This window comes from Triturus cristatus, chromosome 7 (genome assembly GCF_964204655.1).
Source record: "Triturus cristatus chromosome 7, aTriCri1.1, whole genome shotgun sequence".
Classification (NCBI taxonomy): domain Eukaryota; kingdom Metazoa; phylum Chordata; class Amphibia; order Caudata; family Salamandridae; genus Triturus; species Triturus cristatus.
The window spans coordinates 1169034786-1169062730 of NC_140590.1; the positions used below are offsets into that span (position 1 = coordinate 1169034786).

Here is a 27945-nt window from a genome sequence, read left to right on the forward strand (position 1 = left end):
GTGAAATTTCTTGTGTGTCAATTTCTGCAAACTTAAATATTCTTTAATAATCGTATAAAATGTAAAAACGTAATTATTTACCTGTTTTGGATAAAGGTCCCAGTACTGAGTCTAGGCACCCAGTACTGGATTACAAAAGTACCGAGAACATACTATACCTGCAACTTGAATTTTCTTCCTTAGGGAATCATTGACTGTTTTCTATGAAATATTTTCTAAGTGTCAACTTTTAAAATAGCAAAACATTGTCTAAAAATCATAACAGTAACTAAGTCGACTTTTATCACTTGATTCCAAGTACTGACCCAGGACTGAGTCTAGGATCCAGTCCTGGAATTCCAAAAGTGATCCTAAAAGTAATCTCTGGCAAATAACTTGATATTTCCATTGAACTCAATGCATTATTGTGTTTAGAATTGTGTTGCCTATTGCAACCACTTGTAACTTTCTACAAAAGTCAATTGCATATTGCAAAAGTATTTATATAAAGCATCTCATTCTGAGAAAGTATATTTTAATACCTAAATAAAACAAGCATGTATTTTTTATATATAAACCATTGGCCTAGAGTTCAGTTCTTGAGTGTGTGAGACCATTTGCTGACTGAGTGTGTACAACAAATGCTTTACACTGTCCTCTGATACTGCCTTACTGCTCGACCAAGCTACCACTTTTGAGAGTAAGGTTATATCTAACTTTAGCCTCTGCCAAACCTCTGGGGACTGTGGACTCTGTACACCCTGTGCCTATTTGGGAACACTATATACAGAGCCACTTTCTCACACCCATCCTGCCAGCCCACCGACCTTACCAATGGTTCACGATGGGCTACAAGCACTTTCAGTTCACTATGCTCCCTTTCAGCCTTACCAGCGCCCCTCGGGTGTTCACGAAATTGATGGCGGTGGTCGCAGCTTATCTGCGCAGATCAGGGGTTTCAGACTTCCCCTATCTTGACGACTGGCTGTTGAAGGCGGGTTCGCCCCAGGCAGTCGTCTCCAACCTCCAGACTACGGCCGGCCTCCTGCATTTGCTGGGGTTTTCCATCAAGGTGCCAAAGTCGCACCTGATTCCCTCTCAGAAGCTCCTCTTTATCGGAGCAGTTCTGGATACGGCGCAGTTTCGGGTTTATCCTCCCGAACAGCGAGTCCGGGACATTTGGGCTATGATTCCGAACTTTCAGCCCTGGTCTTGGGTTTCGGTCAGGAACACACTGAGGCTGCTGGGCCTCATGGCCTACTGCATCCTGCTGATTGATCATTCCAGATGGCATATGCGGGCTCTGCAGTGGGACCTGAAGTTCCAGTGGACACAGCATCGGGGGAACCTGTCCGACTACGTCCAGATCTCAGAGGACACTGCACAGGACTTGCAGTGGTGGCTCACGAACCACCGTTGGGTCAGTGGCAGATCCCTCTCCCTTCCCCTACCGGAGCACACAGTAATGACGAACGCGTCCTTCCTGGGATTGGGTGGCCACATGGGAGAGGTGGAGATCAGAGGCCTCTGGTCTCCGGCAGAGTCCAAGCTCCAGATCAACCTTTTGGAGCTCAGGGCGATCCTACTTGCACTCAAAGCATTCTTTATCCTCTGTCAAGGGGAGAGTAGTACAGATGTTCACAGACAACTCCACCGCCATGTGGTACTGCAACAAACCGGGCTGGAACGTCAAGGTATTTCCTTGGTGGTTCAACACCTGACAGGTATCCTGAACGCCAGGGCGGACGAACTCAGCCGTAGGTTTATGTTGGATCACAAATGGCGTCTTCACTCGGAGGTGGTGCAAGGTCTCTTTCAGCAGTGGGGAGAACCTTCCCCACCAAAGAGAACGCACAATTTCAGCAGCTCTGTGCGTTGGTGTTTCCAATGCGGCACTTGCTAGGTGACGCTTTTTGTCGCGAGTGGAGTTGTGGTCTGTGGTACGCCTTTCCGCCTATACCACATCTGCCCAGAGTGCTGAAGATCATGTGCGACCGGGCCCAAGTCATTCTTGCGGCACCGGATTGGGCTAGAAGAGTTTGGTATTCTGAGCTACTCAGTATGAGGGTGGATCCCCCGATCCGTCTGCCTCTTCGGGAGGATCTCCTGTCGCAGCAACAGGGGACGGTCCTCCACTCGAACCTATCCAACCTCCACCTCCTTGCGTGGAGATTGAGCAGCGACAGCTGATTCCATTTGACTTGCCTTCCGAAGTCTGTAATGTGATTCTGGCAGCCAGGCGTCCCTCCACTAAAACGGTATATGCCTGTCTGTGGAAAGAATTTGTGGCATGGTGCACAGCAAATCTGTTGATCCTCTTGCTGCCCCTCTTTCTGAGGTCCTATTGTTCCTCCTTTCTTTGGCCCAGCAAGGCTCTGCTTTGGGCACTATCAAGAGCTACCTTTCTGCTCTTTCAGCCTTTCTTAGGTTGCCTGATCAGCCCTCTTTTCAAGTCCCCGGTTGTCAATAGATTTCTCAAAGGCATTACTCACCTTTTCCTTTTGTGATGCCTCAATGGGACTTGAACCTGGTTCTCACATATCTGATGTGCGCTCCATTTGAGCCTCTTCATAACTATCCTTTGCGGTTATTGACTTTGAAAATTGTCTTCCTGGTGGCATTCACCTCCACTCGATGGGTGAGTGAGCTCCAGGCTCTTTCCTGCAAACCTCCTTTCCTGACGATTCACCCGGACAAGATTGTGCTTCGACCGCGTCCCTCCTTTCTTCCAAACGTAGTCCCTGCCTTTCATCTCAGGCAAACTGTAACTCTGCCCATTTTCTTTCCGCCTCCGCACCCTTCAAGAGAAAAGGAGAGGCTCCACCGTCTGGACCCAAAACATGCGCTCTAGTTCTATCTCAACCTCACACAACAGTTCCGGGTGGATGACTGTAAGAAAGTGGCTCTGTATATACTGTTCCCCAATAGGTACAGTGTGTACAGAGTCCACAGTCCCCAGAGATTTGGCAGAGGTTAAAGTTGGATATAACCTAACTCTCTTAAGTGGTAGCTTGTTCGAGCAGTAAGGCAGTATCAGAGGACAGTGTAAAGCATTTGTTGTACACACTCAGTCAGCAAATGGTCTCACACACTCAATAACTGAACTCTAGGCCAATGGTTTGTATAAAAAATATATGGTTGCTTTATTTTAGAACCAACAATAGGTATAAAAATCTACTTTCTCAGAATGAGATGCTTTAGTTAAATACTTTGCAATAGGCAATTGACTTTTGCAAGTAATAGTTAGTTTATTGCAAAAGGGAACACACTTTCAAACACAATTTGAACTCAATGGGAATTTTAAGTTATGTGCAATTGATTACTTTAAAAATTACTTTTCAAACTCCAGGACTGGATCCTAGATTCAGTCGTGGGACATTTCTAGGAAACAAACAAGTGAGTAAATTCGTTTTAGTTACTGTTGTGATTTTCAAGCAATATTTTGCTATTTTAAAAGTTGCCAAACTTTTTCTAATAAAATTACCAATGTTATCCTATGGAAGGAAATTCACTTAGCAGGTAAGTGGGGTTATGGTTACTTTTTCTAGGTCAGTGTTGGATCCTAGATCCAGCACTAGTGTACCACCTGTAAGCAGTTGGGAAACTGCGTTTAAGTTACACAGGCGATTTTTAAGGAATATTTATAAGTTTGCAAAATCGACACTTAGAAGAAATTTCACAGAAAAAACAGTCAATGGTTTCCTATGGAAGAAAATTCAAGTATCTGAAAGAAACACGTTAGTTACATTCCTCACCTTAGAATATCCCCAGGCGTCAGGCTGGATCCGGAAAGATTTTTGTAGCAATACCCTTTGCGCGTCGCTAGGCGTCGTCTGCGCTCCGCGTCCGTCGTCGGCGTCTTGCGCCGGAATGACGTCGTCGGAGTACTTAGACGCCGCCCTCGCGCGCTGACGTCAGTTCTTCTTTTTTCCGCGCCAGTAAGCGCCGATCCGGGAAGAGCTTACCCCTAGTCATTTTTTGACTGACTTTTTTGGTCTATCGACTCGACTCTGGTGCTGGTAGGATGCCTGGTTTCAAAGCCTGACGCCTGTCATCGCCTGATGTCGGTGACGGATCACCATCGCCGGTGCCTTTATTGCCTGGGGGCCAACCATGATGCGGAGTCGTGCCTCGATTTCCAGGCCTTGACGTCGAAAGCTAGGCGGGAGCGGTCCCGTAAGCTTCTCGAGCTTCGGCACTCGGCTCCGTGCCGCTCTCGGTCCCGGTCCAGGAGGAGGTCCAAGGACCGATCGCGGTGCCGCAGCCATCGTCATCGCTCGTCGGGGTCTTCGGGTAAGTCGAAGTACTCCAAGAAGTCCAAGAGACGACATCGCTCTTCGGATTCCCCTCGCCGGTCGCGCTACTCGGCTGAGGGTCAGGGTAGTCCCACCCCGCGGCTCCGTTGGAGCCGCATGAGCCGCGTCCGTCTCCATACCCGCCGGTCCCTGGGTCTGACGCGACTCCGGCGGAGGTCAGTGCCTTCCTCTCGGCCATGAGGGGCCTGGCTCCGCCGTCGACGCCTGTAGGCACGCCTTCGGGCCCCGCAGGTTCGACTGGGCGACCTTGTGTGCCGGCGGCTCCGGCCCTGGCGCCGTCGATGGCTCCGGCCTCAACGCCGCAGGTCCCCGAGGGATACAGGCGCGGCGCCGCTACCGGCGCCGATTGGTGAACGCTTCATCTACTACCCGGCTCCGATCATTCCTCCTGTTTATCGGGAATCGGATGATGAGGGCGACTGGGAGGGGTCTGAAGACCCTATGGCTGCTCAGGGCCAACTTTCTCAGGACTGGGCAGAGGAATTGGGGGATGCCAGCGGTCTGGATACCTCCTCGGACGCTGGTTTTATCTCTCCTCCGAATGTGGCCTCGGAGGAGGGTGCAGCCGTTTCAGTGGTGCTGCGCAAGGCGGCCGAAGCCCTAGGGCTGGAGTTGCCTGCTGTGGCCGTGAGGACTGAGGTCCTAACAGAGGTCCTTCAACCGACAGCAAGCTCCACTGAGCCTCTGCTGCAGTTTAATGAGGCCCTCATTGACGTTCTGCAGGGCACTTGGTCCAAGCCCTCCACAGTCCCTCCTGTGGACCGGAATGTTGCCCCACCCCCCGAGAGTCTGGTTATCCAGGCCTCAACCTCCCAATCCTCCTTCCCGTCCGCTCCTCCGGATCAGGAATCCAAGAGTTTGGAACAGTTTGGCAAGAAACTGTTCTCGTCCCCAAGTTTGGGGCTGCGGTCTTTAAATACTGCTTTCCTTTTGGACCGTTATTCCCACTCTCTTTGGGATACAGTGGAGGACGTGCTGCCCTTGTGTCCGGTGGAGGCCCGGACACGACTCGCTCAAGCCCTTGCTGACGGTCGAGATGCAGCATGGCACGCTATACGGTGTGGACTTGACACCATGGACTCGCTGGGTCGGGCGATTTCCACCACGGTGGCGCTTCGGGTCACGCATGGCTGAGGTCCACGTCATTTTCGGGGGATGTCCAGAGTTCCCTCATGGACATGCCCTTTGATGGCACTCGCCTTTTTGGTGAGAAGGCAGACAGTGCGCTGGCTCGGTTCAAGGACTCCCGGGCCACGGCCAAGTCCTTGGGTCTTCCGGCCCCGCGGCCGCAAACTTCCGCCTTTCGTCCCTTTCGTGGCTAAGGAAGGGGCGCCTCCTCACGTCCGCCCAGCCACCGGCTGCAGAACCAACCTGGTCGCGGACATGGATTCCGCCGAGGCGGTACTGGAGGTCAACGTGCCGGTCAGTCCACATCTACCCCGGCAGCATCCGCCTCAGCCTTCCTAGTCCGAGCTTTCAGGCCCATTCAACGCCAGTGGGCGGCAGGGTTCGCCATCACCTGCTCCACTGGCGCTCCATCACGTCGGACAGGTGGGTGCTGCAAATCGTCCGAAGGGGCTACTCCTTCCCCTTCGAGACGACCCCTCCAGCCATGCCACCGCTGAACCACCGTATGTCGGGGGATCATTTGCATCTTCTACGTGAGGAAGTTTCGGCCCTCTTGGCCAAAGAGGCCGTCGAGCGCGTTCCTGGTCCAGAAGTAGGTCGTGGTTGTTATTCCCACTACTTTCTGGTTCCCAAGAAGGGCAAAGGGGGCCTACGCCCGATCTTGGACCTCAGGAGCGTCAACGCCTTCCTCCAGAATGACCGGTTCAAGATGCTCACTTTAGCTCAGGTTCTGGCTGCCCTAGACCCTGGAGACTGAATGGTAGCGTTGGACTTGCAGGACGCTTATTTCCACATCCCCGTCCTGCCGGCCCATCGGCGTTACCTGCGGTTCACGGTGGGTCATGAGCCCTTTCAGTTCACCGTGCTCCCCTTCCGCCTCACCAGTGCCCCTCGGGTGTTCACGAAAGTGAAGGCGGTGGTCGCAGCTCATCTGCGCCTATCAGGGGTTCCAGTCTTCCCCTATCTCGACGACTGGCTGTTGAAGGCGGGCTCGCCCCAGCAAGTCGTCTCCCACCTCCAGACTACGGCCGACCTCCTGCACTCGCTGGGGTTCTCCATCAATGTGCCGAAGTCGCACCTGAGTCCCTCCCAGAAGCTCCTTTTCATTGGAGCGGTTCTCGATTCAGCGCAGTTCCGGGTCTTATTGCTGGAACAGCGGGTCCGGGACATTTGGGCCCTGATTTCCATCTTCCGGCCTCTGTCCTGGGTTTCGGTCAGGTTGGTGCTGCGGCTTCTGGGGCTTATGGCCTCCTGCATCCTGTTTGTACCTCATGCCAGGTGGCGGATGCGGGCTCTGCAGTTGGACCTGAAGTTTCAGTGGGCCCAGCATCGAGGCAACCTGTCGGACCATGTCTTGATCTCGGAGGGCACTGTGAGAATTTGGCCTGATGTATGATGTCACTAGTTCTAGTGTACACCTTATATCAGTCCAAACAACCCTTATGGTGATTGGTTGTAAAGTCAACCTTATAGACCAGCTATCCTAGTGGTAGCATGGACAAGAGCAGTCTTGGGCTAAACTCTGAATGGCATGTGAAGCCAGCTGTGATTCCATATAGAATCCCTTGAATACCAAATGAAAGGACACCACAACAGATATATATATATATAAAATAAAGTGTATTTATTCTAGTCAAACCCTCAGCACTCTTACGTGTAAGTACAACACAGTCTTATTTAAGCATACATTAAGTCACACAGGTAAGTAATACAGTTAGGCCCTAAGGGCCACGCAAACCATATACTAAAGAAGTGGTATAAGGACCACTGTCACAGAAATAGAATAGGCCTAGGCCTAGGGAATCGCTGGGGCTACACTACACTACCAACAGTTAGGAAGTGGGAGGCCCACGGGATTCAGGGGCAGAGTGGAAACACTCACGCGTAATGAGTATAGTCGATAGAAATAGTACAGTTCTGAAATAAACAGTTTTAGGACACTTCTGAAGCAACTAGGAAGTCGAGACTCGGAAACTAGACCCTAGGATAGTCACTACCCTTGTGAGCACCGAAGTACCCAAGTTACCTAGCCCAGAGGCTGTGGGTGCATAGGTGTGAACTTGCGTCGGGTTTCGTCGTGGACTTCTATGGATGCCCGAAGGAAAGTTGCTGACAGGCAGTCAGTGCAGAGTGTCCGGTGGATCCCAAGGCCGGGATTAAGAAGGAAGGGTACCTGCAAGCAGAAGGGACAGAGTTAAGGTCACTAGCCAGTGACCACGTGGAACCAGGAAGGAACCAGGCGATGTCGTGAAGATTGCAGGTGAAGGGTGAAGCTTGTCGCTGCAGCCACGGGTACCAGGAGATGTCGAGGACGACCAGGACCAGGAGGCGAGCTGTCCCACGAAGGCTCTTGCTGTCGGCGGCGGCGAAGTCTAACTAGGACTCACCAAGCCTTGGCAAGCGGAACCCACGAAGAACGGAGGACTTGCTTCTGGTGCAGACCAGGAAGGTCTGGGGTGCTTCTCTTTTGCAAAGAAGCGGGAGCCAGTCTGGAGGAGCCAAACCAGCGGTGACGATTTCAAGGTGTGTCGTCACAAAGGCCGCTAGCCAACGGGCAAGCAACCGGACAGACGCGGCAAGCAGGAAAATGCAGAAGGGCCCCACGCAGGACTCGTGGAGTGTGGGGGGGCTGATCTTCGGTGCAGATGGTGCTTGGGGTTGGGGCTTCTTAATCCCCGGTGCACAACTTCGAGGGTACCTCAGAAGCTGCGCTGGAAGATACTCGCCACTTTTCCCAGGTAGCCGGTCCCACGTCTCTCGTCGCCTCCACGGATCTCAGCTCGGCTGTGGATGTGGATCAGGGTCGGAGAAGTCTGGAAGTCAAGGCTCTGGTCAGGCTCTGCAGTCGGTCCCTCGTAGAACTTCAGCAAAGCAAAGGGTAGTCTCTTGATGGTGCCCGTTTGCACAGGGTAGCCACTCCTTGGCCACAAGGGAGATTCTTCAGTCTTCTTCTTTCGTCGAATGTCGAAGGTCCAGAGTTTCTGTTCAAGTTGTAGGTTCAGGATAATCTAATCTCCTGGGGCCCAGCTACCACTCTTATACTAATCTGGGGGGCTGGGTTGCCTGCTAGGTCACGCCTTATGGGTGGGACCTGGGAGGGTGGTGGTTACACCCCCTTCCCTTTGTCCAGTTTCGTGCCAGGACTGGGGCTGGTGTGCCCCAGCACCGGTTTGAACTGGACTATGCATGGGACACCTTGTGTGCCCCAGGCATTGTCTAGTTTCATTCATCCCTCCCTGCCCCAATACACTAAGGCCTGTCTGGGGTGGTGCTCGCACCTCCCAAGGCAGGAAACCTATTGTCCAAGCCTCCCTTGCCGGGATCACTCCCAGCAGCAGGAGGTCAGACTTATGTCGTGGCAGCAGCATCCATTTTGTGATGCTGGGGCTCTGGTTAACTTTAACCGGGTAAGTAGGTTTCAACATGTCTCCTCCCTCTAGAAGGGAGGGATAATATCCTCATCCCTTGAAATGGGATGGGGGTATTATTCCACAGTGTTAGACACCTTACACAACATGTTTTGATAAAGCCAGACCATAGTTACCATAACCGTTTAAGATTATAAGGCACTTTAAGAGTATATGGTAGGCGATATCCTAGAACAGCTATAAGGACATGGTTCCGAAAGCTGCAGACAGGCTCAGCTCGTGCTAGAGCACCATCTCACATGTTACCAAGCACTCTGCCTCCAGGATTGTTAAGGCCTGCCATAGGAGTGGCTGATAGGTACACATGTGTCTATTTATAAGATAGGTACAGGAATACTACACCTAAGCAAGGAGTGATTACATGACCTTGCCCCAGCTGAGTGATCAGCCAGTTGTGTCATAATGGAAGGCCAGGCCAGGGGTGGCATAATACATGTTGCAGCCCCTGGTAGGCCTAGGATACACCTATGCCCTGGGTACCTAAGGTACACTGTACAGGGGCCAATAAGGTGATCCTATCCAATGGGTTATGCACCTAAAGTACATAGTATCAATTTAGAGAGAGAACAGCAGGGCTGTGGGTCTGATTAGCAGGCCCACAGCCACATCTAAGTCGAAAACCAGTAAAGCAAAAAGTGGGAGTGAACATAGAAAGCAGACCCTACTCTCCTACAGGCACTGCGCACCAGCTGCAGTGGTGGCTCACGAATCGCGATTGGGTTAGCGGCAGATCCCTGTCCCTACCCCAACCGGAGCATGTCGTAGTGACGGATGCGTCCCTACTGGGATGGGGGGCCATATGGGAGAGGCGGAGATCAGAGGACTCTGGTCTCCGGCGGAGACTCGGCTCCATATCAACTTATTGGAGCTGAGGGCGATCCGACTTGCACTAAAAGCCTTCCTTCCCTCTGTCCGGGGAAGTGTCGTGCAGGTGTTCACGGACAACACCACCGCCATGTGGTATTGCAACAAACAGGGCGGGGTGGGGTCGTGGACCCTTTGTCAGGAGGCTCTGCGCCTCTGGACATGGCTGGAACATCAGGGCATCACCCTCGTGGTTCAACATCTGGCAGGCTCTCTGAACGCCAGAGCAGACAAACTCAGCCGCCGGTGCATGATTGATCACGAATGGCGTCTGAACTCGGACGTGGCGCAAGGTCTATTTCTGCAGTGGGGAGATCCTTGGTTAGATCTATTCGCCACCGAAGAGAACGCGCAATGTCAGCAGTTCTGCGCGTTGGAATTTCCAAGGCGGCACTCGCTCTGAGACGCTTTTCGTCGCGAGTGGAGTTGCAGTCTGTTGTATGCCTTTCCGCCTATACCACTTCTGCCCAGACTGCTGAAGATGATCAGGCGCGACCGCGCCCAAGTCATCTTGGTGGCTCCGGATTGGGCACGAAGGTACTGGTATCCCGAGCTACTCAGTATGTCCATCGATCCCCCGATACGACTGCCTCTTCAGGAGGACCTTCTGTCGCAGCAGCAGGGGACGGTCCTCCACCCGAACCTGTCCAGCCTCCATCTCCATGCGTGGAGATTGAGCGGCGACAATTGATGCCATTTGACTTGCCTCCTGAAGTCTGTGATGTCATTCTGGCAGCCAGGCGTCCCTCCACAAAGACGGTATACGCCTGCCGGTGGAACAAATTTGTGGCATGGTGCACAGCAAAGGCTGTGGATCCCCTTTCTGCTCCTCTTTCTGAGGTTCTTCTCTTTCTTCTTTCTTTGGCCCAGCAGGGCTCTGTTCTGGGCACCTTGAAGGGTTATCTTGCTGCAATCTCTGCTTTCTTAAGGCTTCCTGATCAGCCTTCTCTTTTCAAGTCCCCTGTTGTCTCCCGTTTTCTCAAGGGCATTACTCATATGTTCCCTCCTGTTCCATTCGTAATGCCTCAGTGGGACTTGAAACTTGTTCTCACTTTTCTGATGTGCGCTCCCTTTGAGCCCCTTCACAACTGTCCCATTCGTCTACTGACTCTGAAAACTGCCTTCCTGGTGGCTATCACCTCCGCTAGGCGGGTGAGTGAGCTCCAGGCTCTGTCAGCTAAGCCTCCCTTCCTTTCGGTTCATCCGGATAAGGTTGTCCTCCGGACACGTCCTTCTTATCTTCCTAAAGTCGTGACTCCCTTTCACATCGGGCAATCTGTCACGCTGCCCACCTTCTTTCCGCCTCCGCATCCTTCAAAAGATGAAGAGAGGCTCCACCGTCTGGACCCAAAACGGACGACCAACTTTTTGTTGGATATGTAGGTGCGAAGAAGGGTAAAGCTGTGCACAGCGCACCATCTCGCGATTGGTCGTGTTGTGTATTAAACTCTGCTATTCCTTGGCGAAAAAGGTCCCTCCTGTTGGGCTGCGAGCCCATTCCACCCGGGCCACCCCTTGCAGGACATCTGTCAGGCGGCAATGTGGGCTTCACTGTACACGTTCGCCAAGCACTATTGCCTGGACAGCCAAGTCCGGAGAGATGGCCACTTTGGCCGTTCTGTTCTCCAGGACTTCTGGTGTGATCTTGGTTCGCAGGCCCACCTCCGGGGTTGGTATTGCTGGGGTATCTATTCTAAGGTGAGGAATCTAACTAACGTGTTTCTTTCAGATGAACAAGTTACTTACCTTCGGTAACGATGTATCTGTAAGAAACATTAGTTAGTTAGATTCCTCCTCGACCCACCCAGCCTCCCCGTTCTGCAAACCGACATCTAGGGTTAAGGTTCTCCCTTTCAGGGCCCTAGATTTTTTGGCACCAGGGTCGGTCTCTTGCATGGCTCAGCGTCCCTGGCGCGGAAAGCTATGTATAAGAACTGACGTCGGCGCACGAGGGCGGCCTCTAAGTACTCTGACATCATTCCGGTGCACGACGCCGACGACGGACGCGGAGCCGCAGACGACGCCTAGCGACGCGCAAGGGGTATTGCTACAAAAATCTTTCCGGATCCAGCCTGACGCCTGGGGATATTCTAAGGTGAGGAATCTAACTAACTAATGTTGTGTGTGTAAAGTATGTTCTTGTTTGTAATCCAGTGCTGGGCTCCTAGGCTCAGTACTGGGGCATCTTTCAAAACAGGAAAGTAATTACGTTTTCACAGTTGGTACGATTTTTAAAGAATATTTGTAGTTTGCAAAAATCGACACAGAATAAATTTCACAGAAAAACAGTCAATGGTTTCCTATGGGAGAAAATTGAGATAGTGGTAAGTACTTTTCAGGGTCAGTGCTGGGCACCAAGATCCAGAACTGGGATCTCTCCTAATAGCAGGTGAGTATTTCCGTTTTCGTTACTCGGTTGATTTTCGGTGAATATTTTAAAGTTTAGAAACTCCACACTTAGAAGAAATTTCAAGAGAAAACAGTCAATGTTACCCTATGGAAGAAAAGTGAGTTATCTGCTTTTGGGTAAGTACTCGACTGGCAGAGTTAAGGTTCTGGATTAGACTCTGGGTTCTCCCAGGTTCAGGTAAGTACAGTTGTTTCACCCTCAGCGGCACAGCGGCAGCCGGGTGCAGAGTGAGTTAGGCCCAATGTTATCCTATGGAAGGCAGGGGGCCCTTGGTTGGTGGCTACTGACTAGCAGGCCACGCGGCTGTGGGAGCTGGGCTCCTGGTCACTTGCTCAGGGCAAATGGGGAAGTAGGTTAGAGTAGAAGTTGCACTGCCAGGGCCACTCGGGCGGCTGGGTGCAGGGTGCTTTTGAGCCTTCGGGTGCTCAATGGATTGCTATGGAAAAGCTCAAGGACGGACGAACAAAGGCTGCAAGCTCGGGGACAAAGATTCTTCAGGTGCCACCACCACTTCAAGAGGTAAGTTGGGTAGTTGGAGGATCAGTAGGTACCCAGGAGTCGGGCACAGGGGGCCGCAGGGCACCGGGTGCAGGGGTGCCTTTTGGTGTCAGGAAATCTTACCCTCTGTTGATCGCTGTTGGGGGGGGTCCCTGGTTCTGAGGCTGCAGGCGTCGTCAGGAGTGTCGAGGTGGGTCCTTGGGTGCCGGACTCGGGGTCACAGTCTCCGGGGGGACGTCCTCGGGGTGTTTGTTCACTCCGGGCCAGGCTTGGCGGGTGCAGAGTGTGCAGGGTTCGCGGTTTCGGGCTGGTGCCAGGGGATAGATACTTGCTTTGAGCAGAGCCACTGCTCGTGGGAGTCCCAGGTGCTCAGAGTCGCAAGGTAGCCAGGTTCTCTGGGGTTTGTGAGGTTGCTGGCCACAGGAGATGCCGGGATTTAGCAGGTTCGAGGGTCGACAGGCCGGTAGGGCTGGGGCCAAAGCAGTTGGTGTCTTCCTCTTCTTAGCAGCTGCACGGCAGGTCTTCTTTCTGCTTGATCATCTTTGCTGTTTTAGAATCTGGATTCTAAGGAAGGAAGGAAGGTTCAGGGTGCCCCTAAATACTAAATTTAGAGGCGTTACAGGTAGGTAAAGGGCAGGGACCACTGGGTCCCTGTCCTGGGGTGGCTACACCACCTGTCCTGCCTCTCTCCTGTGGGAGGGGGGCAGTGGCCTAGTCCTGATTGGGTAGGGCTCCCCATCTTCAAGATGGCGAGGGCCCGGAGATGTGCTTCACCTCGCCTCCCCCACCTGAGGGGTGGGGTTGGCAGGGCTGGCACATCCCCTGTCCTTACATGGAGTTTCCGGCCAGTCTTCCTGCCAGAGTGGGGGTTAGAACTGGTGAGGGCCAGTTGCTGAGTACAGCAAGTGGCCTGGAGAAGCTCACAAAGGCGGCATGCCTTTGAAGCTTCCCGCTGCCCATCCTGGGGGAGGAGACCTAGCTCCTCGCCCAGGATGTGCATTGTTGCAGGCCCAGGGGAGCGGGGGCTCTCCACCCAGGGGTCTAGCAACATGTCTGCTGTGTGGCAGCCTCTCAGACAAGACGTGGGTTGTAGGTTAGGTTTCAGGGGGCATCTCTAAGATTCCCTCTGTAGTGCTTTGTACATTGAATCCCACACTGGCATCAGTGCACGTTTAATGTGCTGAGAAGTTTGATACCAAACTTCTCAGTCTTCAGTGTTGCCATTATGGTGCTGTGGAGTTGGAGTTTGACGGGCTCTCAGCACCATATACTCTTAAATGGCAGCACTGCACTTACAGTGCCCAGGAATGGACCTGGGTACTGTAGGGGCACAGGGCTCATGCTCCTGTGACCACACCACTGGCATCGGGCACCCAGCTAGAGGAGTGGCTGATGTATGCCAGGGCAGTGTAGGTTGTGGGCATGGCACACAGTGATGTGTGCCATATTGACTCTTTGTTTTGTCTTGTAACCAGACACTCAGCCTGCAAGGGCAGTGTGTTTGGGCCTCTAAGGGTGGCACAATAAGTGCTGCAGCCCTTAGAGGCCTTCCCTGGTCACAAGGCCCTGGGTACCTAGGGTACCATTTACCAGGGGCTGACTTGTGGCCAGGGTTTGCCAATTTGGTTTTTAGGTTTTAGTGAAGGAACATAGGCCCTGGGCACCTGATTGACAGGAGTCCAGGACACTCAGTCGAAGTACATTCAGCAATTCAGCAAAAAGTGGGGGCATACCATGCAAGAAAGATGGCAGTTTCTCACAATGACCAGCTCTTTGTTGGCTGCGTGGGCGCCAAGAAAGGCCAGGCTGTGCACAAGCGAACTATCTCCCGATGGGTTGTCTAGTGCATTAAAGCCTGTTACTTTCTGGCTAAGAAGGAACCTCCGGCTGGTCTGCGCGCCCATGCTACCAGGGTGACAGCAGCTACCACAGCATTGGGACGCGGTGTCCCCCTGCAAGACATCTGTTAGGCGGCCACTTGGGCCTCGTTGCATACTTTCACTAAACACTATTGCCTTGACAGTCTGGTCCGGAGAGACAGCTTCTTTGGCCGTTCAGTTCTCTGTGACTTTCTGGTGTAATCTCACTTCGCAGACCCACCACCTGGGTTGGTATTGCTTGGGTATGAAGTCTAAGGTAAGGAACGTGTCTATTTTAGATGCACAAGTTACTTACTTGTATAACGATATATCTGTAAGAGACATTAGTTAGTGATAGATTCCTTACCGCCTGCCCATCCTCCCATTCTGCGAACTGTTCTCTAGGGTTCAGCTCATCCCTTTCAGAGCCCTAGTTCTATTGCACCAGTAGTCGGTCTCTAGCATGGGTCTGTGCTTCTGGCGTGGAAAAGTTGTGTACAGAACTGACGTCAGCGAGCGTGGGCGCGTCTTAGTGGCTCTGACCACGTCATCTCGGCGGCTACGACGCCAGTGACGTGCGTGGAGCCATAGTACGACGCCTACCGACGCGCAGGAGTACTGCTGACAAAAAAACTTTTCGGATCCAATCTGACACCTAGGGATAGTCTAAGGTAAGGAATCTATCACTAATTAATGTCTTTTACAGATATATCTTTACACAAGTAAGTAACTTGTGCTTTATGGCCACTGTACCCATTGACTCCATTTGTGCAGCAGCAACATGGGCGTCACCACACATCTTTACAAAACATTGTGTGGCTATACAAATGAATAAGGAAGCTCAAATTGGACAAAAGGTGCTGTTTGCAAGGCATTCCATTCACCACAGATTCCCAAGTACGGGAGAAACAGCTACAAAATCTAATGTAGAGCATGTGAATCCAGAAAAGAATTCACGCGGCAAAACGAAATAGTTACTTACCAGTAGGAGTAGTTTTGCAGCTTGAAGAAGTTTATGGATTCACATGCGACCCACCCGGCCTGCCCTATAAGGAAAATAAACCAGTGGGAAGCACAGGATTTCATCCGTTATTAAATAAGCATACCAAGGATTACACACAAGAATAAACAGGAAAAAAGAATTACGAAGATGGCTACCACGCACGTCGACCTCCAGGATACCGTCCGACGTCACACAGGGAATATACCTAGCGCCAAATGGTGGCTGACAGCGACCAAAACCAGAAAAGGAGAGAAAAACAAAGGCAATTCCGGACCCAACCACTAGATGGCGGAATAATGCACAGCATTTGAATTCAGAAAATTCTGAAATCTGCAAAACTACTCTTACTGCTAAGTAACCATTTCGTTTGAAAGGCTTGCTGCCTTTGTGAGCTTCCCCAGGTCTTTTGCTGCTTCCAGCAATTGGCCCCCACCTGTCGTGAGCCCCACTTTGGGCGGTAGAATCGGCCAAAAACTAAATGAGGAAGGGAGGTGTGCCCACCTTTGCCAACCCCACCCCTCAGGTGGGGGAGGCGAGGTGAAGCAGGACTCAGTCCCCACCTTCTTGCAAATGGGGGGGACCCAGCCAACCAGAGAGAGGCGTATGCCCCCCTACCACTGGAGGGTGGCATAATAGGGGATGTACCTAACCCAAGAAAGGGACCCATTGGTCCCAACATTTATTTACCTGGAATGCCCCTAAATCATCTAGTATTTAGGGGCACCCCTGAACCTTGCCTCCTCAGACAAGCAACGGCCAAGAAGAAATGAAGGACCGAACAGCCGTGCTGAAGCTAAGAAGAGGACGACGCCCTAACAGCCTGTCCCCACCCCGAACCTGCAGAAGTGTAACTCCGGTTTGCCTTGCAGCCAGCAACCCCTAGAACATGCCCTGACTTCCACAGAAAAGACTGTCTCCCGTGAACATCATATTTGTTCACCCACAGAAACTTGCTCCGGCCAGATCTGCGAGTCTGCACCTGTCGCCTACGGCTCAAGTTCGAGTGGCTCACAAGGAGGTCTCCTCGGCGATCCTGACCCGAGAGCTGGTGATCTCTGACCTGCTTTGAATCTCCCAGCAAAGCCTGCAGCCTCTTTCTGGAGGATCTGACCGACCCGAGCTGCAGCATCCCCAGGCATCCCAACTTGCCTCTCCAACTGGTGGTCACCTCCAGAAGATCATTGACCTTTAGCTTGCAGTCTTTGTTGAACCCGGAAAATCCCCATTGAAACTAACAGGGCACCCAACGCCAAAACAGCACCCTGCACCCAGGAGCCGCTGAGGGTGTACTTTGGGTGCTAAGTCGGATCTCCGTTTACCCCAAGCCTAACACGAGGAGCTTTGCTCCCACAACCCAGTGGCCTGCACGTAAGCAGTCACCGACCGGAGGCCCCCATCCCCTGTTGGATAAAATTGGCCCTCAGCATTCTGCACCCGGCCGTCCTAGTGGCGCTGAGGGTGCAACAAGTGCATCCTTGATCCTGGGGGACCCCCGAGTCTAACCCCAGAAACTCTACCTTGAAGACAGAGTACTTATCTGGTAACTGATAAGTTCGAGGCATGTGGGCTGCTGAATTCATATCTGTGCATAGATCGCCGCCTAGTGTTGGGTCCGGATGTTTGCACGTTGTTGTCCTGGAAGAGTCTTCGAAGTATCCTTGGATAGGTGACTCCTCCCCTGGACTACAGTGCGCATGGGCATCCTCTCCATCCTCAGATTGTTTTTTTCCGCCATTGGGTTCGGATGTGCTATCTTAGCTCAAGTTAGGAAAATATTTTGTCGAGGCCACAAGGCCTTTAGTTCGCGTCGGTACTGTTTATCGATCGGTTTTCGATACTTTCTGTTAGTTTACTAACTTTCAGCACCGACTTTGTTCGCATTTACCTGTCCATCAACTACTTCGACGATGGAATCGAGGACGCCATTCAAAAGGTGTCCGGTATGTAATGCGAAGTACCCACACATCGACGTCCATCCGGTGTGCAACAAATGCCTTTCGCCGGACCACGACGAGTCAACATGTATGGCCTGTGCCCGGTTCCGTTCAAAGAAGACTCTGCGGAATCGTCGAGCGGCGAGGCTCGAAGCGCAGCACGCGGCACCGACCCCAGCTGACATCTTCGACGACGCGGACGACGTCGAAGAAGTAGAAGTCTTACCCTCCAGTCCCGTTTCCGACCAAGAACCCGGATCGGACGAGGCCGACGAGTCACTCTTCCACAGAGGTGAAGACGACACCGAGGTAGGAGACGACGAGGAGGCCTTAGGGGCCGAAGAGAGTAGCTCCGATGATGAACAAGGCCTACCTGTTCAAACCGAGAATTCCCCAGTGCCACAGACTATGGCTCCGGTCGAGGGATCGCCTTCGGGCCTTACCCGAGACCTATCACGCAGTCCTTCGGCCCCGCCCTCGGCCCCGGCCTCGGACGTTCAGCGGCAGCCATTACCGCTTAAGCCAGCTGGTTTCCCTTCCACGAAACCGAAACCGAAAGCTGCTCAGGTTCCTACGAAACCGAAACTGAAAGTGGCGCTAGTCGGATCGAGGCCTTCAACACCTTCGACGCCGGCGCACCGTGTCGGCACCGACCGCACCAAGGGGGACTTCGGTGCCGAACTCGAGACGGGCGACATGGGAGTCGACAAACGGAAGAAGGCCATCGGCGCCGACAAACCTGCTCGGTTACCGGCGTCGACGCCACCGACACCGAGGGCCGTCCCGCCTGCTACGCCTCGCAGCACTCCCTCGACGACACCGAAACCTCACGTGTCGAAGACGTCGACGGTGATCTCCGCACCTCGGCTCGATGCACCACGGGCGCAGAAGATATCTGCAGCCGCCTCGACGACCCTGGCGGGGGCCACGACCTCTAAGGCGCCCCGAGTACGGCCTGGCGCAATGCCAGGCTGCAAAACCAAGGCTGCCCTCCAGGACCAGTCGGGTTCGATCGATCCAGCGGTTTCGTCGGTGCCGACCAGCATTACCTTCGGCTTGCCTCCATCCACAATCCCGAAGGCGTTTCAACTCAGGACACAGGCCACCAAAACTGCGGTTACGCCTGTCGAGCCGTCTCCGTCACGCGTCATCGACGCCGACACTGGCAGGATGATTCTCCACGACCGAAGGATAACTTCGGAACCGCCATTGGAACCTTTCAGGATCCCGCTAAAGAGGAAGCTGCCTGTGGACACAGAACCTCTCCTGTATGAACCCTTTCATTCACCCTACCAGGATCCACACCGGGCCTCCCCCACACGCTCCGACACGGATGCATTGGAGGACTACATGGGTGAACAAGTCCCCTACCATGTGGACACGGACCCTGATGACCAGCAGGACCCTGACCAAACTTGGGGCGACCCTGCAGACCCCAGTGCACCTCTTGATGCACAGGACCCACAACTATATGGGGCAAAAACGTCACCCACAGAGGATACTGCGGCGTTCAACGCTCTGATTGAACGGGCGGCGAACAACCATGATGTACAGCTTCACTCTGATATCATCGAAGATGACTTTCTAATGGACACCTTTGCATCCTCAGAAAGACATGTAAAGACTCTGCCAATGTTGAAGGGGGTCCTTAAGCCAGCCACTGACATTTTCAGGGAACCCACCAGGGCACGAGTGATAAACCCCAGGATCGATAAGAAATACAGATCAGCACCTGGGGATCCTACTTACATCAGAGGACAATTACCACTCGACTCCATCGTTGTGGCGAATGCCCGCAAGAGGGCACACTCGCAGACAACGGGTGACGCTCCTCCCCCGGACAAGGAGTCCAAGGTGCTGGAGACCTCCGGCAAGCGAGTTGCCGCACAAGCTGCAAGCATATGGCGCATAGCTAACACTCAAGCGCTCCTAGCCCGCTACGATAGGGCGCACTATGACACAATGGAGCAACTCCTTCAACACCTCCCTGACCCCTACAAAGAAGGTGCAGAAATCCTTATCAGAGAGGGACAGCTACTCACAAATGCTGCCATCAAATGTGCACTAGACGCTGCTGACACGGCTGCCAGGGCCATCAACACTAGCGTCATCCTACGACGTCACGCCTGGCTACGTATCTCAGGATTCAAGCCTGAGGTACAAAACAATATACTTAATCAGCCCGTCAACCCCGACTTTTTGTTCGGGCCTGAGGTTGACGCCACCCTCGAGAAGATAAAAAAGGACACGGACACTGCAAAGTCCATGGGCGCCCTACAAACTCAGTCCTTTCGGAGCGGCTCCTTTCGTCGCCCCGGAAACAAGGGAGCAGGCAGAGGACAGGGGTCACAACAAACATATAACAAGGGTAATACGCAGACCACCTACGATAAGAACACCCGAGGTGGCTATCGTGGCTCCAGTACCAAGGGCAGAGGACGTGGCTACGGCAACACCAGGTCCTCCCCCAAGAACAAGCAGTGACGCCCTCTCCCTTCCTCCCGACCACATAACACCTGTCGGGGGAAGGCTACAACGGTTCCTGTCCACGTGGAACTCCATCACCACGGACAGGTGGGTCAAAGATATTATAAAATACGGTTACTGTCTGGAGTTAACCTCCACTCCACCCACAATACCACCAAGAAACCGTCCTATGTCCTCAGAGCACTTGACGCTCTTACAGCAAGAGGTAGAAAGTATGCTTCTAAAAGGCGCTATCGAGGTCGTACCCGTCCACGAGCGGGGCACGGGAGTTTACTCCCTCTACTTCTTAATTCCAAAAAAGGACGGGTCGCTCAGGCCTATATTAGACCTGAGACCCCTGAACCAGTACATTCTTTCGGAGCACTTTCACATGCTCACTCTACAGCAAGTCCTTCCGCTTCTCCAGCAGGGAGACTTCCTAGCATCACTGGACCTCAAGGATGCGTATTTTCACATACCCATCCACCCCTCACACAAAAAATACCTCAGGTTCACTGTTCAGGGGCAGCACTATCAGTTCAAAGTCCTTCCCTTCGGCGTGACAACAGCGCCCAGGGTTTTCACAAAGTGCCTAGCTACGGTGGCGGCACATTTACGGAGACAGCACATACACGTCTACCCCTACCTAGACGACTGGCTCGTTCAAGCGAGATCAGCCCAGCAATGTGCAAGCCACGTGTCCCGTACCATTCACCTTCTTCACAGTCTGGGATTCTCACTAAATTACCCAAAGTCTCATCTCCAGCCCGCACACGTACAACAGTACCTAGGTGCGACTATAGACACTCTGGCGGCCACAGCTCAGCCAAATTTAGTGAGGATCAACGGCATACAAGCGCTGATCTCCAAGTTCAGACCCAACCACTCGCTTCCAGCGCGAGTGTTTATGCAGTTGATAGGCATGATGGCCTCCTGCATCTTCATAGTCCCGCACGCGAGATTACATATGCGCCCACTTCAGGAGTGCCTAGCACGTCAGTGGAATCAGGCTCAAGGACAGTTGAAAGACCTAGTGTTGGTGAGCGGTCGGGCATACAACTCTCTGCATTGGTGGAATCCACAAAACCTTTGCAAGGGCCGACCGTTCCAAGAGCCTGTTCCACAAATAGTACTGACAGCGGACGCGTCCCTCCAGGGATGGGGAGCTCATGTACTCCACTACACAGTGCAGGGACTATGGACGACACAACAGAAGAAGATGCACATCAACCTTCTGGAACTGATGGCAATCTTCCTGGCCATGAAGGCTTTCAAAGTACATCTGTGCAACAGGGTCGTGTTGATCCGGACGGACAACATGACCGCAATGTACTACATACAGAAGCAGGGAGGGACACACTCTCCACAGTTGTCTCATCTGGCTCAGAGCATGTGGAAGTGGGCCATTCAGAGGAACATGTTCCTCATGGCGGAACACCTCCCCGGCAAGGACAACCAGATGGCGGATCTGCTCAGCAGACACAGCCACCAGATGCACGAGTGGGAGTTACACCCATTGGTACTCCAACCGTACTTCCAGCAGTGGGGTCACCCAGAAATAGACCTATTCGCGACAAGCGAAAACGCAAAATGCCAAAGCTTCGCCGCCAGATTCCCACACCCGCAGTCGCAGGGCAATGCGATATGGATGAACTGGTCCGGCAGATTTGCGTACGCTTTTCCCCCAGCACCGTTGATACCGCTGGTGGCTCGCAAACTCCGACAACACTCCCTGACACTCGTCCTAGTTGCTCCCACGTGGGCACGCCAGCCGTGGTACACCACCTTCCTCGAACTTTCCGTGGTACCGCATCAAAGGCTGCGGATCAAACCCGCGCATTTGACGCAGAACCATGGAGAGGTTCAGCACCCAGATCCGCAACAGCTGAACCTGGCGATCTGGCTCCTGAAGTCCTAGAGTTTGGCTATCTCAATCTGCCACCTGACTGTATGGACATCATCAAGGAGGCCAGGAGACCCACTACAAGAGCTTGCTATGCAGCCAAATGGAAACGGTTCGTCATTTATTGCGGTAATAATGACATTAACCCGCTGGACGCATCCATCCACAACATCATATGTTACCTCTTACACCTATACCGATGCAATCTGGCGTACACCTCTATACGTGTCCATTTGACCGCAATATCAGCCTATCTGCAAACCAGGCAGCACCTCTCTCTCTTCAGAGTGCCTGCCATCAAAGCATTCTTGGAAGGACTCAAACGAGTCATTCCACCTAGTCACCCACCGGCTCCAATGTGGAACCTCAACTTGGTCCTCACACGCCTGATGGGTCCACCCTTTGAACCTCTACACTCATGCGAGATTCAATTCCTTACCTGGAAAGTAGCCTTCCTGGTAGCGATCACTTCCCTAAGAAGAGTTAGTGAACTCCAGGCACTAACCGTTCAAGAGCCATTTATTCAGGTTCACGCCAACAGGGTCGTACTACGTACCAACCCCAAATTCATGCCCAAGGTAATATCGCAGTTCCACATGAACCAGACTATTGAACTGCCCGTTTTCTTCCAAAACCCACAAACTGTTGCAGAGAGGGCATTACATACACTAGATGTACGGAGGGCCCTCATGTACTACATCGACAGGACTAAACCCTTCAGGAAGACAAAACAACTGTTCGTTGCCTTTGCCCCACACCACAAAGGTAACGCCATCTCCAAAGCAGGGATAGCCAGATGGATAGTTAAGTGTATTCAAATCTGTTATCAAAAGGCAAAACGCACATTAACTATTCCACCACGAGCCCACTCAACACGCAAGTTGGGGGCTTCCATGGCCTTCCTAGGAAATATTCCCCTGCATGATATATGCAGAGCAGCCACATGGTCCACTACACACTCATTTACAAAACACTATTGCGTAGATGTGCAGTCAAAACAGCAGGCAGCTGTAGGACAGGCTGTTCTCAAAACACTTTTTCAGACCGCTGCAGCTGGCACGGGTAGCCGCCGCCAATAGAGGGCACTGCTATGTATTCTATGCACAGATATGAATTCAGCAGCCCACATGCCTCGAACTGAATATGCTACTTACCAGTATGCATCTGTTCTTGGCATGTAGGGCTGCTGACATTCATATCGCCCTCCCTCCTCCCCGGCGCCTGTCGCAGCTGCAGCTCTCAGAATTATTGCAAGCATGGTCATCACTTTCTGTATCTACTCCATCACTGCCACAATGGCGAAAAACAATCTGAGGATGGAGAGGATGCCCATGCGCACTGTAGTCCAGGGGAGGAGTCACCTATCCAAGGATACTTCGAAGACTCTTCCAGGACAACAACGTGCAAACATCCGGACCCAACACTAGGCGGCGATCTATGCACAGATATGAATGTCAGCAGCCCTACATGCCAAGAACAGATGCATACTGGTAAGTAGCATATTCACTTCATGTTCTAGGCATATGAGCTGCAGAATACATACTTGTGCATAGATTGCCATCCGGTGTTGGGCTCAGATGATTACAGTTTGTTGTTGTCTTGGAAGAAGTCTTTGTAGTCACAAGATCGGTGACTCCTCCCTTGGCCGATAGTGCACATGGGCATCGACTCCATCTTTAGATTGTTTTTTTCCGCCATCTGCTTCGGACGCGACTTTCGGCGTTCCGGTTCGGTACCGTATTTCCAAATCTTTTCGGCGCGCAAACCATCACTACTCGACGGTATTGTTTCGATCACGTGACTTCGACACGCTAACCCACAGACTCCTTGATTCCGGTCGCCGACGCGGGCCACTGGACCCAAGTGTGACATTCGGGCCTACGGCTAATTGAAAGTACTCCATTTAAAAAATGCCCCCAGTGTGGAGCTTAATTTCCACACAGTGACCACCACAAGGTCTGCAACCTTTACCTCTCGCCAGAGCACGAAGAAAAGGATTGCCAAGCCTGCGCCGCCATTCGATCTAAAAAGACTATCCGTGATCGCCGGGCTCGATGACACGTTATGTCTCAACAGGCTTCACACGTGCCACACGACATCTTCGATGAGGGTCCTGATGTTCCAGAGGCAGAAGACTCGGAGGATCTCGACATCGTTTCCGAAGCCGATGACTCCGACTCCGATGACCACATCACTCCAGGTCAACGAGTGAGTAAAAATGCCCCTACTCTGGCTCCCTTCGAAAAGAAGGCGGCTCCAGTCAAAACTTCGCCTGAAGGCCTTAGTCGAGGCCGAGGGAAAACTTCAGAAGCCCCGCCACCAGGCCTGGCTCCGAAGACAAAGGAAAGGCCTTCAGGCATCTCGGGACCGAGCAAGCCGCATATCAGTACCCAAAATACACCGATGGTACCGAAATCGGGAATATACCCTACTCCCGTTACGTCCAAAAGGCCTCGGGATCGAGCTCTTCGGCACTGAAAGACCATAAGGACTCGGATCAGAACAAACATCGACAACATTGGATCCAAAAAAGATTTCCGACTCAACATCGAAGCCGAAGGAGCACAAAACCTCTCCTACGGCTCCAGAGCACAAATCCAAACCGCGTTCGGAACCGAATAAATCGGCACTGAAAGGAGACAACATGGAAGGAAAACTGTTTCAACCAGATCCTATCGATCCAAAACAAAAGACATTGCATGTGGACCCTAAAACAGGCCATATTGTCAGCCTCCCAACAAAGAAGAGGAAATTAGATACCTCACACTCTCCTGAGGTACCTGTCAAAAAAGAGACTTTGCAACTTCCCCCCTAAGACTCTCTTCTCCTGTTCTTCCTATTAAACCTTTGTTTCCTACAAACTCTCCCAAACACTCTCCTAGACTCTCTCCATGCTCACCCTTGCCACGACAGGATGAGGATGATTTAGGGGGCAGGGTGTGCACACCATAATGACCCTTTAGATGACCCTGATGATGACACTACTAAACCACAGGATACATGGGCAGATTATAACGATCCTTCAGATCCTCCAGACCGTCCTGATCCAGATGCATACCCAACAAGACCAGCTCCCCCAGATGACAATATAGGGTTTAGTCTGCTTATTAATGGGGCTGCGCAATATCATAGTGTTCAACTACATTCAGACCCCATGGAAGAGGACTTCCTACTGGATACTTTTGCCCAGTCACAGAAGACAATACATGCCTATGCTCAAAGGTGTCATTAAACATGCACCTGACATATTTAAAGACCCTGTGAGAACCAGGATTCGCAATCCTAGAATTGATAAAAACAATATTAACCTGCCCCCAACGATCCCGCCTACATTAAAGCACAACTCCCTTTAGATTCTCTGGTAGTGTCCAATACAAGGAAACGTGCTAATTCACAAACCTCTGGTGATGATCCACCTCCAGACAAAGAGTCTAAACTGATAGATGCATCAGGCAAACGAGTTGCCTCCCAAGCAGCCAATCACTGGAGGATAGCTAATGCACAGGCACTACTTGCCAGATATGACCGGGCTCACTACGATGAGCTTGAAGATCCAATTCAACAATGGTCTGACCAATACAAGGCCAAAGCCAATGATCTGGTCCAGGAGGGTAAGTTTATTACAAATGCATCCATCAAATGTGCCCTCAATGCAGCAGACACCGCTTCTAGATCTATCAACAGCAGTGTCTTACTACACACAATTGATGGATGGAATACAGAAAAAATCAAAACATTCACCCCCAGTCAAGAGATCTGGGTTAAATCCATCATTCTTTTGCTCACCATGCCACCCCAGTTTGAACCCAGCCATATGCAAATCAGTCTTGACCCTGTACCTCATGGGAACAGTCCAGCCCGAACTGCCAACCAGGTCCTCCCTGGACTGGAACCAAGCATCCTAGGACCGGTTTCGGGGTTTCACCCCTCTTCAGCCGGGATCGCTTGATTCCAGTGGCATGGAGAGCACGGGACTGGTGTCTGAGCATACCCGTCCCACTTGGGGTGACACGTATCTTGGCTGGTGCGGGTTTTACAATGCTTTGTTCCACTGTCGTGCATACTGGACCAGTATGCACTGCATCTGTCATACCAGTTAGTCATTCTCTGTGTTTTACTTCAGTCTACTCATCGGACCCGTGGCTCAGTCCTCTTCTTTACGAAGCCATGAACTCTCACTTCCGCACCGATATTTCTAGCTTTATGCTTTCTTTCTCTCAACCCGTTATACATACGGGGGTTTTCGAGCTGTTATTTAACGGCTTGTGGTGCCTTTGCCTCACATTGTTTTCCGCTCTTTTCAGAGCTTCATTGGCGGGTGTGACTGCACTGGCTTGCAGTCCCCACTTTGTTTCGTCACCTTGCTGACGGCTAAGTTCTCTCGGGAACCGGGTGGGGTTCGGTCGCAGACCCGCCTCTATGGGTATGGCTTTGGTATCTATTCTAAGTTAAGGAATCTGCGGCTAGATGTCTCTATCAGATGGACGAGTTACTTACCTTCAGTAATGATGTATCTGGTAGAGACAAAGTCTAGCCGCAGATTCCTTAACGCCCGCCCATCCTCCCCATTCTGCGAGGACCTTTTCAGGTTGGGCTTCCTGCATTCGCCTCCCTCCAGGTGGCTTTGTCTTTCTGCGGGGTGACATCTTTCACTTCACTCCTACACGGAATGCTTAATTCTGTTTTGCTTGCGCTACTCCGCCCATTCTCGTAATTGTCATTATGAAAATGGGGTAACCCAATTCAAGTCTTGGACCTGAGATACTACAAACAATGGTCCTAAACCTTAATTAAGACAGTATAGATCTAGCCTGCAATGATCCTTTCATACAATTATGAGCATGCACAGTTGTCAGCTCCAAGTAATCAAAACAGTTAAATTAAAAATGTGCAACAACCAATAAATTCCAAAAATAACATATATTTATTTACTCATAATTAGAGAGGCTGTAGGTATCTTACTGCATTCAAGGAAATTGTGAAAAAGGATAGAGAAAAGGGGTTTCTCCAGTGGAATGTGCAGAAGGATGTGCTCAAGTGAAGACTGGAAAGAATCCAATGAGTGTTCAGGGAAAGGGATTATAACAATTCAAAGGTTGGACTGATAACAGAATGACAGTCTGGATAAACCTAGCCACAATTGGTCAATTGTAACTAGAATCCATCTATATATTTGTGTTAAGAGAAGTATCTCCTTTTTGCACAATAAGGTAGGGGGCTTGTGGTCCAGGCTTGTAGGGTGTGGGCGTTGATGGATTCTAGGTACAGTTGATCAGTCGTGGCTAGGTTTATCCAGACTGTCATTCTGTTATCAGTCCAACCTTTGAATTGTTTTAATGTTTACCTATTGCCTGTCTAATTATGAGTTAATAAATGCTATTTTTGGAATTTATTGGTAATGCTCATTCTCATAATTGGGTGGTATGCTCATTTGTCATGTGCCTTTGGCATCCCTACAAGCTGTGTTGTCCAGTGTGGGATCTACTCATGTTTCCCCACACCCCGCTATCCCCTTCTCAATCGCCTTGTCGTCTCTTACCTACCCTGCAGTCCATTGGTTTCAAGTCTGTTGCCTCTGCCTCTGTCCATGTTACTGGGGATGCCACATCCCTTTCTGGTGCCGTCTTGGGGTAAATTGTCCATACTTATGTGTTCCGGACTTTTTGTCCTTCAAGATTATGTATTGTGGTTGCAGACTTACTGTCGTATGCCATGATGTGTTTTTTCACATCATCTTCTACCTCCGGGGAAGGTTTAACGTTTGCTTTTACGTGGTTGCTTCTCAGAGCAGTGGTCTGCGCTTTCCCTTCACTTGTTTTCAATATACTGTGCCTGGCACTTTCCTTTATGCTGCTATGTTTCACCATTCTAATTCTTTTGCTTTTTCATCTTTTTCGCCCACTGTTCCCATAATCTCAGTTTTTAGTGGTGGCTCTGCGTTGTGGCCGGGCAAAGTTTCTCCGACGAAAACTGACATCAGCGCGCCGGGAGGGGCCTATATGGCTCCGCTGACGTCACATCCGTGGACGACGTCAGGACGGAGCCGTGCGGCGCTGCCCCCTGGTGCGCAGAGGTGCTACTGCGGAAAGTTTTCCGGATCCAGTCTGAAGCCCGGGGATATTCTAAATTAAGGAATCTGCGGCTAGACTGTGTCTCT

General features: G+C 51.8%; 1 protein-coding gene across 1 annotated transcript in view; it reads left to right on the top strand.

Annotated features, from left to right (window-relative positions):
- SRCAP (Snf2 related CREBBP activator protein) overlaps positions 1 to 27945 on the top strand; it is a 1742136-nt gene that overhangs the window by 1056745 nt on the left and 657446 nt on the right. The gene's annotated exons all lie outside the window — the stretch shown is intronic.